Genomic DNA, 12,637 nt, shown 5'->3' on the forward strand with positions numbered 1-12,637 from the left:
AAAGATCTATGACTACATTTCTTAGTCCCTCTTTATTGTTTTAATGTTGTCTTTTTTTAATGTAATGACATCGCTCTTTCCCCGTTTTGAGCATTTGTTTGTCTTGATTTCCCTATCTGGGTTGACATCTGGTTGCTCTGTCCTGTGTTCTAGTCTTGGGTTGATATCTGATATTATTGACTTTGTGACTACAGAACTCTCTTTAGTATTTATTGTAGTCTTTGTTTGGTTTTTACAAATTCCCTAAACTTCTGTTTATCAGGCAATGTCCTAATTTCGCCTTCATATTTGAGAGACAGTTTTGCTGGATATGCAATTCTTGGCTGGCAATTTTTTTCCTTCAATGCTTTATATAAGTCATCCCATTGCCTTCTTGCCTGCATGGTTTCTGCCGAGTACTCCGAACTTATTCTTATTGACTCTCCTCTTTACGTGACTTTTTGCTTATCCCTAGCTGCTCTTAAAATTCTCTCTTTATCTTTGGTTTTGGCAAGTTTGATTATAATGTGTCTTGGTTACTTTGTTTTGAGATCTACCTTATGTGGGTTTCAATGAGCATCTTCGATAGATATCTTCCCATCTTTTACAATATCTGGGAATTTTTCTGCCAACAAATCTTCAACAATTCTCTCTGTATTTTCTGTTATCCCTCCCTGTTCTGGTACTCCAATCACTTGTAGATTATTTCTCTTGACAGAGTCCCTCATGATTCTTAGGGTTTCTTCATTCTTTTAATTCTTTTATCTGATTTCTCTTTGAACATATCAGTTCCAAGTGTTTTATATTCATGCTTACTAGTTCTACCTTCCACTTCCTCAGTTTTGCTCCTCTAACTTTCTGTTGACTTGTCTAATTCTGTAGTTTTATTGTTAATCTTCTGAATTTCTGATTGCTGTCTCTCTATGAATTCTTGGAGCTTATTAAATTTTTCATTATATTATTGAATAACCTTTTAATTTCTTCAACTGCTTTATCTGTGTGTTCCTTGGCTTTTTCTGTGTTTTCCTTGATCTTGTTCCTGATGTCTTGAAGAGTTCTTTATATTAATCTTTTTATTCTGCATCTGGTAATTCTAGGAAGACACCTTCATTCAGAAGATTCCTTGAGTCTTTGTTTTCAGTGCTTGTTGAAGTGATCACGGTCTGCTTCTTTATGTGATTTGATATTGACTGTTGTCTCCAAGCCATCTATAAGTTATTTATTAGTTTGTTTTATGTTGGCTTACTGCATCATAGCTTCATGCTTTGTTTTGTTTTGATATGCCCAAATAGGCTGCTTGAGTGAGCTAGCTTATTTTTGCCTTTGAAGTTCTAACGTCCTGTCACCAGATGACTAGAACTGTTACCACGTATATAAGCCTAGGAGTCCATTCACTTTTCTTGTACGGGTTAAGCTCATGTGTCCAGGTAGTTGGTCATCAAGTGTGTGGTACAGGCTCTGTCCTACAGTCTCACAGGGTCAGGGGTGATTGCTGTAGGCACAGGTATCTGGTTGCAGCAGGGGATCATGCTCTGAACAAGGCAGGGGGCTGACAACCATCTTCTGAGTGTCTGTAAGGAAAGTGCATCCCTGTTCCCTAGAGCACACAGGTGGGTGGGTTCTGCAGCTGGACCATGTGCACCCCGTAGTTTTGGTTGTAAGGGCTGGGAGGTACCACTTATCCTTGGACCCCTGTCACAGTTGGCCAGGCGACTTGGGGGGAGCCACCAGTCCTCAGGCCCCTGATGTGGATAGGTGAGGACCCTATTTAGTAGGCAAAGCGGTGTCAAACATTAAACTTCCACCTCTGAACAACATAGCTGAAACATTTGCAGTCTGCCAACAAGGGCCTGTTCTCCTGAAATGGGCCCACACAGGTCCATGCAGGGGTGAGAAGTATTTAAAACCTTTGGACCATTTGTGCCTGGACAGGAGCCACTTCTGTTCTGAGCTCTCCAGCTTAGTGTAGCAGGCAGATTATCTCTTCCCTAATTGTAAATTTATTCCTTCTCCAAGGCTGGGAGAATGGCTCAGGACATGCAGTGGTATCTTCCTCAGGCCCAGGGAAATTGACAGCCATCGAAGCCGGTTTGGCTACTGGGAGTACAGTAAGATAAATGCAAGTACTTAGCTTTTGCTGAGAGTGCTGTTCTTCTCTTTTTCTGGGGGTGTGAAAAGGCTGTGTGGCTTACTTTCTCTCCCTGAGGAAACTGTGTCCAGAATGCTACTGCCAGTCCCACCACAGTTGCTCCAGGGGTTGGTACTTAAGGGATACTGGTGATTCAGGTCCAGGAGCTCCTTGCCGCTTCTGAACCATCTCTCCCCGCCCCTGCCACTCAGTCCATTTTCTAACTTGGCCTTTGATGTTCAGGGCTCCTAGCTTGTCATATATATAGTTGTTTCACATGTTTTTTTGGGTCTTTGTTGTAAGAGGGATGACCAGAAACATCTGACTACTCTGCCATCTTGGCCCTGCCTCTGATTTTTGTTTTCTTTATGTTTAGGTGCAATTCATACTGAAGGCTGTGGCCTTTGATCTTCATTAGTAAGTGCTTTAAGTCTTCACTTTCAGCAAGCAAGGTTGTATTATCTGCATAATGTGGGTTGTTAATGAGTATTCCTCCAATCCTGATGCCACATTCTTCTTCATATAGTCCAATTTGTCAGATTATTTGCTCAGCATACAGATTGAATAGGTATGGTGAAAAGATACAACCCTGACGCACACCTTTTCTGACTTTAAACTACTTGGTATCCTCTTGTCCTCTGTCCGAACAACTGCCTCTTGATCTATGTACAGGTTCCTCATTAGCACAATTAAGTGTCCTGGAATTCCCATTCTTCACAATGTTATACATATTTTGTTATGATCCATACAGTCAAATGCCTTTGCATAGTCAATAAAACAAAGGTAAACATTCTTCTGGTATTTTCTACTTTCAGCCACAATCCATCTGACATCAGCAATGATATCCCTGGTTCAACATCCTCTTCTGAATCCAGCTTGAATTTCTGGCAGGTCCCTGTTGATATACTGCTGCAGTCACTTTTGAATGATCTTCAGGAAAATTTTGCTTTCATGTGATATTAATGATATTGTTCCATAATTTCTGTATTCATTTGGATCACCTTTCATGGGAATAGGTGTAAATATGGATCCCTTCCAGTTGGTTGGTCAGGTAGCTGTCTTCCAAATTTCTTGGCATCATAGCAACATGCAAGCTTCAACTGACAGATAGATGGTGGATGCAAGTAAAGTGTATTGGCCAGGGATCGAACCCAGGTATCTGTGGAAATCAAGAATTCTACCACTGAAATACCACTGTGTCAATATGTGTAGTAGGAGTTCAAGATATACAGCAAAAACCTTTCTAAAGGTAGGATAAGATGAATGTAATAATAGTGATACAACAAGCTGTGGGAATTCAATGAAAAGAGATTAATTCTTGAGCAGGGTAGGGGGCGGGGGAGGAGGTAGATTCAGACTAGGCTTTGCTGAAGAGGTGTTGTTTGAGCTGATTTTTATTGAAAATGGATAAAATCTGGCCAGGTTGATGAAAATTATAGAAGTGAAGAATAAAATACGAATTTTGGGATGTGATACTCCCTTGTTTACAGTGAGAACTGTCTTTTAGGCTGTAGTTGATGCCCTCAAAAAAGGCAGCTGAGTATTTCTGCACATGAAGCTTGATGAGTAATACTGGAGTTTCTAAAACCAGGAGTGTCTCAATGTGACTGCCTGCCTTGTAAACCAGTGGTTTTAGTCTAAGACTGAAGCAAATTGAAAAGGATTTCCATTTCTGAAACATGGCTTGCCTGCAGGGAAGTGACAAGATGCATGTGCTCCCAGTCTTCTAGGACTGAGTATCTTGGTGCTGGTTTTTGGCCCCGTTGCCTCCTTATCTCCCCTGGAAGTGACAAGCCATGTCTCAGGCCACTAGGAACACACTCTGGACCAGTGGGAGATGTAAAACCAGACCTTTCTGACATGAATCCTTTAAGCCATTTTCAGTTATTTTATGAAAACCAAGTGGGAAAATACTCGTGTAAAAGCTTCGTAAATTGTTAAGTGCAGGTGGACACTATGTATTCATTCATTCAGCTAATAAACATTGAAGAGTCTGCTGCTCTGACAATAATGTTCTAGGTGGTAAGGATACAGCTTGATGCTTGCATTTAATGCCTTCAGGCAGTCAAGGAGCAAACTTGAAGCACATAGCATGCTTGTTGTTAATTGCTGTGGAGCCGGCTGTGACTCACGGCAACCCCGTGTGCTGCAGAGTAGAATTGTGTTCCATAGGGTTTTCAGTGGCTGGTTTTCAGAAGTAGATTGCCAGAACTTTCTTCTGCATTGGCACTGGCTTGGTAAATTTGAACCACCAATTTTTCATTAGTAGCGAAGAGAAAATCATTTGCAGCACCCAGAGACCCTTGCCCCCACTTGTCTGTCAGTTTGTTGTACGGTGGGGGCTTGCGTGTTCCTGTGATGCTAGAAGCTATGCCCCCAGTATTCAGATACCAGCAGGCTCACCAATGGAGGACACGTTTCAGGTGACTAAGACAGACTAGGAAGAAGGACCTGACAGTACTTCTGAAAAGAATTAGCCAGTGAAAACCTTATGAATAGCAGCGGAACACTGTCTAATATAGTGCCAGAAGATGAGCCCTCCAGGTTGGAAGGCACTCAAAAGATGACTGAGGAAGAGCTGCCTCCTCAAAGTAGAGTTGACCTTCAGGATGTGTATGGAGTAAAGATTTTGAGACCTTCATTTGCTGATGTTGCACGACTCAAAATGAGAAGAAACAGCTGCAAACATCCATTAATAATTGGGACCTGGAATGTATGAAGTATGAATCTAGAAAAATTGGAAATCGCCAAAAATGAAATAGAATGCATAAACATCAAAATCCTAGGCATTAGTGAGCTGAAATTGACTGGTATTGGCCATTTTGAACTGGACAGTCATATAGTCTACTATGCTGGGAATGACAACTTGAAGAGAAATGGTGTTGCATTCATCGTCAAAAAAAACATTTTAAGATCTATCCTGAAGTACAACGCTGTCAGCGATAGGATAATATCCATACGCCTACAAGGAAGACCAGTTAATACGACTGTTATTCAAATTTATCCACCAACCACTAAGCCCAAAGATGAAGAAATAGAAGATTTTTGTCAGCTTCTGCAGTCTGAAATTGATCGAACATGCAGTCAGGGTACACTGATAATTACTGGTGATTGGAATACAAAAGTTAGAAACAAAGAAGAAGGATCAGTAGTTGGAAAATATGGCCTTGATGATAGAAGCAATGCCAGAGATGGCAGGAGAGAATTTCGCAGTACCAACAACTTCTTCATCGCAAATACCTTTTTTCACCAAAGTAAACGATGACTATACACATGGACCTCACCAGATGGAATACACAGGGATCAAAACAACTATATCTTTGGGAAGAGAAGATGGAAAAGCTCAATATCATCAGTCATAACAAGGCCAGGGTCTGACTGTGGAGCAGCCCATCCATTGCTCATATGCTGTTTCAAGTTGAACCTGAAGAAAATCGGAGCAAGTCCATGAGAGCCAAAATATGACCTTGAGTACATCTCACCTGAATTTAGAGACCATCTCAAAAATAGATTTCATGTGTTGAACACTAATGACTGAAGACCAGACGAATTGTGGAGCGACATCAAGGACGCCATACATTAAGAAAGCAAGAGGTCATTGAAAAGACAGGAAAGAAAGAAAAGACCAAGATGGTTGTAAGAGGAGACTCTGAAACTTGCTCCTGAACACAGACTAGCTAAAGTGAAAGGAAGAAATGATGAGGTAAAAGAACTGAACAGAAGATTTCATATGACAGCTCAAGAAGACAAAGTATTATAATGACATGTGCAAAGAGCTGGAGATGGAAAACCAAAAGGGAAGAACATGCTCCGTGTTTCTCAAGCTGAAAGAACTGAAAAAAAATTCAAGCCCCAAGTTGCAATAGTGAAGGATTCTATGGGGAAAATATTAGATGACACAGGAAGCATCAAAAGAAGATGGAAGGAATACACAGACTCATAATACCAAAAAGAATTAGTCAATGTTCGACTATTTCATGAGGGAGCATATGATCAGGAACTGATGGTACTGAAGGAAGGAGTCCAAGCTGCACTGAAGGCATTGGTAAAAAAACAAGGCTCCAGGAATTGATGGAATATCAATTGAGATGTTTCAACAAACGGTTGCAGCACTGGAGGTGCTCATTTGTCTATGCCAAGAAATATGGAAGACAGCTTCCTGGCCAACTGACTGGAAGACATCCATATTTATGCCTATTCCCAAGAAAGGTGATCCAACCAAATGCAGAAATTATCGAACAATATTGTTAATATCACACGCAAGCAAAATTTTGCTGAAGATCATTTGAAAGTGGCTGCAGCAGTGTGCTGTCAGGGAACTACCAGAAATTCAGGCCAGGTTCAGAAGAGGACATGGAACCAGGGATATCATTGCTGATGTCAGATGGATCCTGGCAGAAAGCAGAGAATACCAGAAGGATGTTTACCTGTGTTTTATTGACTATGCAAAGGCATTTGACTGTGTGAATCATAACAAATCATAGGTAACATTGCGAAGCGTAGGAATTCCAGAACACTTAATTGTGCTCATGATGAACCTGTACATAGATCAAGAGGCCGTTGTTCAGACCGAAGAAGGGGATACTGAATAGTTTAAAGCCAGGAAAGGTGTGTGTCAAGGTTGTATCCTGTCACCATACCTATTCAGCCTGTATGTTGTGCAAATAATATGAGCAGCTGGACTATATGAAGAAGAATGTGGCATCAGGATTGGAGGAGGACTCATTAACAATCTGTGTTATGCAGATGACACAACCTTACTTGCAGAAAGTGAAGAGGACTTGAAGCACTTACTAATGAAGATCAAAGACCACATCAGCATGGGTTACACCTCAACATAAAGAAAACAAAAATCCTCACAACTGGACAAGTAAACAACATCATGATAAACATATAAAAGATTGAAGTTGTCAAGGATTTCATTTTACTTGGATCCACAGTCAACACCTATGGAAGCAGCAGTCAGGAAATCAAAAGATGCATTGTATTGGGCAAACCTGCTGCAAAAGACTTCTTTAAAGTGTTGAAGAGCAAAGATGTCACCTTGAAGATTAACGTACACCTTGCCCAAGCCTTGGTATTTTCAGTTGCACCATATACACTTGAGAGCTGGACAGTGAGTAAGGAAGACTGAAGAAGAATTGACACGTTTGAGATGTGATGTTGGCAGAGAATATTGAGTATACCACGGACTACCAAAAGAATGAACAAATCTGTTTTGGAAGAAGTAGAACCTTAGAAGCAAGGATGGTGAGACTGCCTCTTACATACTTTGGACATGTTGTCAGGAAGGATCATTCCCTGGAGAAGGATGTCATGCATGGTAAAGTACAGGGTCAATGGAAAAGGAAATCCTCAATGAGATGGGTTGACACAGTGGCTGCAACAATGGGCTCAAGCAGTACAGTGATTGTAAGGATGGCGCAGGACCGGGTCCTGTTTTGTCCTGTTGTGCATGGGGCTGCTATGAGTTGGAACCGACTGGACGCCACCTAACAACAACAACAAGAGTCTCTTGAGTCCACTATATGATGATAAATGCTCTGGGGAAAATGAAACAGGGAAAGGGGTTAGGGTACGTTGGCTGGAGGTTGCAATTTTATTACTCTTATTTTTAAAATTAATTTTTAATAATTTTATCTTATTTTTGTTGTTAAAAACATACGCAACAAAACATACACCAGCTCAACAGTTTCTACATGTACAATTCCATGACAATGATACGTTCTTCAAGTTGTGCAACCATTCTCACAAAAATATAGAATACTTCAGAAATTTGCAAGTTACCCTTGCTCTGCTAATCTTCTCTGTATGGTTCCAATTTTAGCATATGCGATGCCAAAGCCAGCACAGAGTTTGCAGTTTTAAATAGGGCATTAGAGCAGGCCTTGCTTAAGAAGGTAAGTTTTGAGGATTGACCCCAAGGAAATGAGTGAGAGAGTGATATTGGGGATATTAGGTAAGAGTGTTCTGGGTGGAGGGAAAAATAAGCTCAAATGCCTTGAGTTGGGAGCCTACCTGACACGTTTGAGGTGCAGCAAAAGGTCTCTGTGACCGTAGGGGAGTGAGTGAGGGGACTGTGGTGGGAAATGAGGCTGGAGAAGTCATGAAACATAGGTGAGGGGGAAAGCAATACAGAAAATGTGGGGCCTTGTGCGCCACTGGAAAGATGCTGGGTTTTGTCTGGAGAGGAAACCATTGGAAGGTCCTTTTTATTAAAGCAATTGCTCTTCTCTGGTCTCCTGTAAACCTTGAACCAGAAGGCCTGGGTTTGAATCTGGCTTTGCCACTTACTCGTTCTGTAATCCTGGGCTACCTACTTAACCTTTTTGTGCCTCAGTTCCCTTCTCTGTAAAATGGGGATAATAGTAGTTCTTAAAAAAAAAAAAATTGTTTTACAGAAATTATGAGAATTAAATGAGGTAATACTTGTAATGTGCAGTGCCTGGTACATAGTAAGAGCTGTGTGTTTCCTAGTAACAGACATTTTAGAACACAGCACCCCTGGTTCCTTCTAGACTTGGCCTCATGGAGTAGTTAAAGTATACTAGGTGAGGGAGGATTCTGGAGACCAGGGCTTGTGTCTCAGCTTTGTCATTTGCTGCTCTGTGCCTGGTGCGAATCACATCCTCCCCGAACTTCTGTTTCTTTATCTGTAAAATGAGGAGTGTGGACTCAGTCACATCTAGGGCCCCTTCCATATCAAAGTTCCCTGATCCCAGGACAACTGAGCCAAGACTTCTGTCCTAACCCTTCCATTTAGAACAGAGTGGTTTAGTGGCCCCATCCTTTAGCAGCTCCTATTGGCCATCTGCTTTCTTTTCTGGGAAACTGTGGCTTATTTGCTTGCCTGGAGGGTGTTTGTAGCTGAGGGCTCTTTTCTGTACAAATACAAAATTGTGTCCTGGTATCACCAGAAGGGGATTTAAATTACTGTCCGTACATGCATCATGACTTGGAACACCATTTCTAAATAATATCTCCACCTCTACCACACTCATTTGCAGAGCCTTTGATTTTAACCTTCCAAACTCTGTCCCTATGAATTATTCTTTTATTAGTATTTTTTTTTTTTACTGTCATAATAGCACCATGAGGAAGACAAGAATAGGGCCACCTGCGGAGAGGGCTCCTTTAGGTTGTCTCTTCCCTCCCCGGGCATCAGGGGCCTCACGTGGGGTTGGGTAGAGAGTCCTGGGAGTTTTTTAGTGCTGACCTTGTTTAACTTCTGAAGTGAAGTGATTTGAATAATAAGCAGTGCTTAAAGAAACTAAGCTAACCTCTCACCTATGGGCTTGGTATGTCTGAAAAAACACATTATTTAAAGTATCTGTGGCCAACATGGCACCATAGACAGAAGCACTACACTGTCCCTCCATGGCAAAGACCTGAAAAACTAAGCAAAACAGACAAACATCGGTCCTGAAACCTGAAGTGTCAAATGAAGAGATAAAGAACTTAGCCAAGCACCGAATGGAATAAGAAACTGATAGAGAACAGAGAGTGAGAAGAGATGTATCAGCTAACAGAGCACGGATTTGCCATCTTGGACTCCTGTCGGAGATTGGCACACAGGGAGCACAGGACAGCAGCTTCAAAGAGCTCCCAACAGGAGACCGAGCACCCAGTAACCAGTGATGTATGCTTTTCTGACCCCTCATCCTCTCCCTTTTGGTGAAAAAGAAATCCACAAACAAAAAGATTTCAGCACAGGAGAGTAAGAGGAACAAAGAAAATGTCAGCACTACAGAAAAAAGCACTATAAAATAACAGCAATAAACTCACACCTATCAATAATTACACTGAATGTAAATGGCATACATGCACCCATAAGGAGACACAGAGTGACAGAAGGGATAAAAAAAAAAAAATAGAATCCATCAATATGCTGTCTACAAGAGATACAACTTGGAAACAAAGATGTAAATTTATTAAAAATCAAAAGCTGGGAAAAATATATCAAGGAAATAACTACCAAAAAAGAGCAGGAGTGGCAATACTGATCTCAGATAAAATAGACCTTAAAACAAAATGTATCGTAAAAGACAAAGAAGGGCATTATATCATGATTAAAGAGACTATCCATCATAAAGACTTAACCATAATAAACATCTACGCACCCAATGACAGGGCTCCAAAATACATAAAAAAACTCTAACTGCACTGAAAAGAGAAATTGATAGTTCAACGACAATAGCAGGAGACTTCAATACATCACCCTCGGTAAAGGACAGAACATCTAGGGAAAAAACTCAACAAAAATACAGAAGAGCTAAAGAGCACAATCAGCCAACTTGACCTCATAGACATATAGAACACTCCACTCAACAGCTGCAAAGTATACATTCTTTTCCAATGCACATGGAATGTTCTCCAGAATAGACCACATCTTAGTCCAGAAAGCAACCCTCAACAAAATCCAAAACATTGAGATAATACAAAATATCTTCTGTGGCCACAAAATCGTCAAAGTAGAAATTAACAACAGGAAAAGCAAGGGAAAAAAATCAGTTACATGGGAACTGAATAACACCGTGCTTAAAAACCATTGGGAAATAGAAGAAATCAGAGATGGAATAAAAAATTCCTAGACTCAAACAAGAATGAAAACACATCATACCAAAACCTTTGGGACACAGGAAAGGCGGTGCTCAGAGGTCAATTTATAACAATAGATGCACACATCAAAAAAGAAGAAAGAGACAAAATCAAAACATTAGTTACACAGCTTGAACAAATAGAAAGAGAAAAGCAGAAGCCCACAGCCACCAGAAGAGAGGAAATAATAAAGATCAGAGCAGAAATGAATGAAATAAAGAATAGAAAAACAATAGAAAGAATCAACAAACCAAAAGTTGGTCCTTTGAAGGGATCAACAAAATTGACAAACCACTGGCCAAATTGACAAAAGAAAAACAGGGGAGGATGCAAATAACCTAAATAAGAAATGAAATAAGGGACATTACAACAGAACCAAATGAAATAAAAAGGATCATAACAGAGTAATATGAAAAAGTATACTCCAACAAATTTTGAAAACCTAGAGGAAATGGACAAATTTTTAGAAACACACTGCCTACCCAAACTAACACAAAATGATGTTGAAAATCTTAACAGACTCATAACAAGAGATCAAAAAGATAAAAAAAAAAAAAAAAAGAAAAGAACTCTCAACAACAACAAAAAAGTCCTGGCCCAGATGGCTTCACTGGAGAACTCTACCAAAATTCAGAGAAGAGTTTACACCATTACTACTCAAACTATTTCAGAACATAGAAATGAAGTCAGCATAACCTTGATACCAAAACCAGGCAGACACCACACACAAAAAAGAAAATTACAGGACAATATCTCTCATGAATATAGATGCAAAAATTTTCAACAAAATTCTAGCCAATAGAATTCAACATCATATCAAGTAGGATTAATACCAGGTATGCAAGGATGGTTCAACATTACAAAATCAATTAATGTAATCCACCACATAAAGGAAAGAATTACTCAATCATCACAATTGATGCAGAAAAGACATTCATTAAAGTCCAACAACCATTTCTGACAAAAACTCTCAATAACATAGGTTTAGAAGGGAAATTTCACAACATAATAAAGACCATCTATGCAGAACCAACGGCCAACATCATTCTTAACGCAGAGAGGCTGAAAACATTCCCCTTGAGAACAGGAACAAGACAAGGATGCCCTTTATCACCCCTCCTCTTCAACATTGTGCAGGATGTTCTAGCTAGAGCAATAAGGCAAGAAAAAGAAACAAAGGGCATCCAAACTGGTAATGAAGAAGTTAAACTGTCCCTATTTGTGGATGATATGATACTACACATAGAAAACTGAAAAAAGCCCACAAAGAAACTACTGGAATGAATAGAAAGATTCAGCAGATTAACAGGATACCAGATAAATATACAAAAATCAGTTGGATTCCTATACACCAATACAGAGAACGATTAAAAGAAAATTAGGAAAACAATACCATTTATAATAACCCCTAAAAAATAAAATACTTAGGAATAAATCTAACCAAGGATATTAAGGAGCAATACAAAGGAAACTGCAAAACACTACTACAAGAAACCAAAAGAGATCTACATAAGTGGAAACACATACCATGTTCATGAATAGGTAGACTCAGCATTGTGAAAATGACAATTCTACCCAAAGCACTTTGCAACTACAATGCAATCCTGATCCACTCTTAAAAGAGATGTAAAAACTTATAAATATTATATGGAAAGGGAAGAAGCACTGGATAAGTAAAGCACTATTTTTTTTTTTATTGTGCTTTAAGTGAAAGTTTACAAATCAAGTCAGCCTCTCACACAAAAACTTATATACACCTTGCTACATACTCCCAATTGCTCTCCCTCTAATGAGACAGTCTGCTCCCTCCCTCCATTCTCTCTTTTCGTGTCCATTTCACCAGCTTCTGACCCCCTCTACCCTCTCATCTCCCCTCCAGGGAGGAGATGCCAACATAGCCTGATCCAAGAAGCCCACTCCTTACCAGCATCC

General features: G+C 40.1%; 1 protein-coding gene and 1 pseudogene across 2 annotated transcripts in view; one reads left to right on the forward strand and one right to left on the reverse strand.

The window, feature by feature from the left end:
• KCNH1 (potassium voltage-gated channel subfamily H member 1) overlaps window positions 1-12,637 on the forward strand; it is a 742,144-nt gene that overhangs the window by 280,751 nt on the left and 448,756 nt on the right. The window lies entirely within an intron of this gene.
• Window positions 7,860-7,958, reverse strand: LOC111750736 (U6 spliceosomal RNA; annotated as a pseudogene).

This window comes from Loxodonta africana, chromosome 20 (genome assembly GCF_030014295.1).
Source record: "Loxodonta africana isolate mLoxAfr1 chromosome 20, mLoxAfr1.hap2, whole genome shotgun sequence".
Lineage (NCBI taxonomy): Eukaryota > Metazoa > Chordata > Mammalia > Proboscidea > Elephantidae > Loxodonta > Loxodonta africana.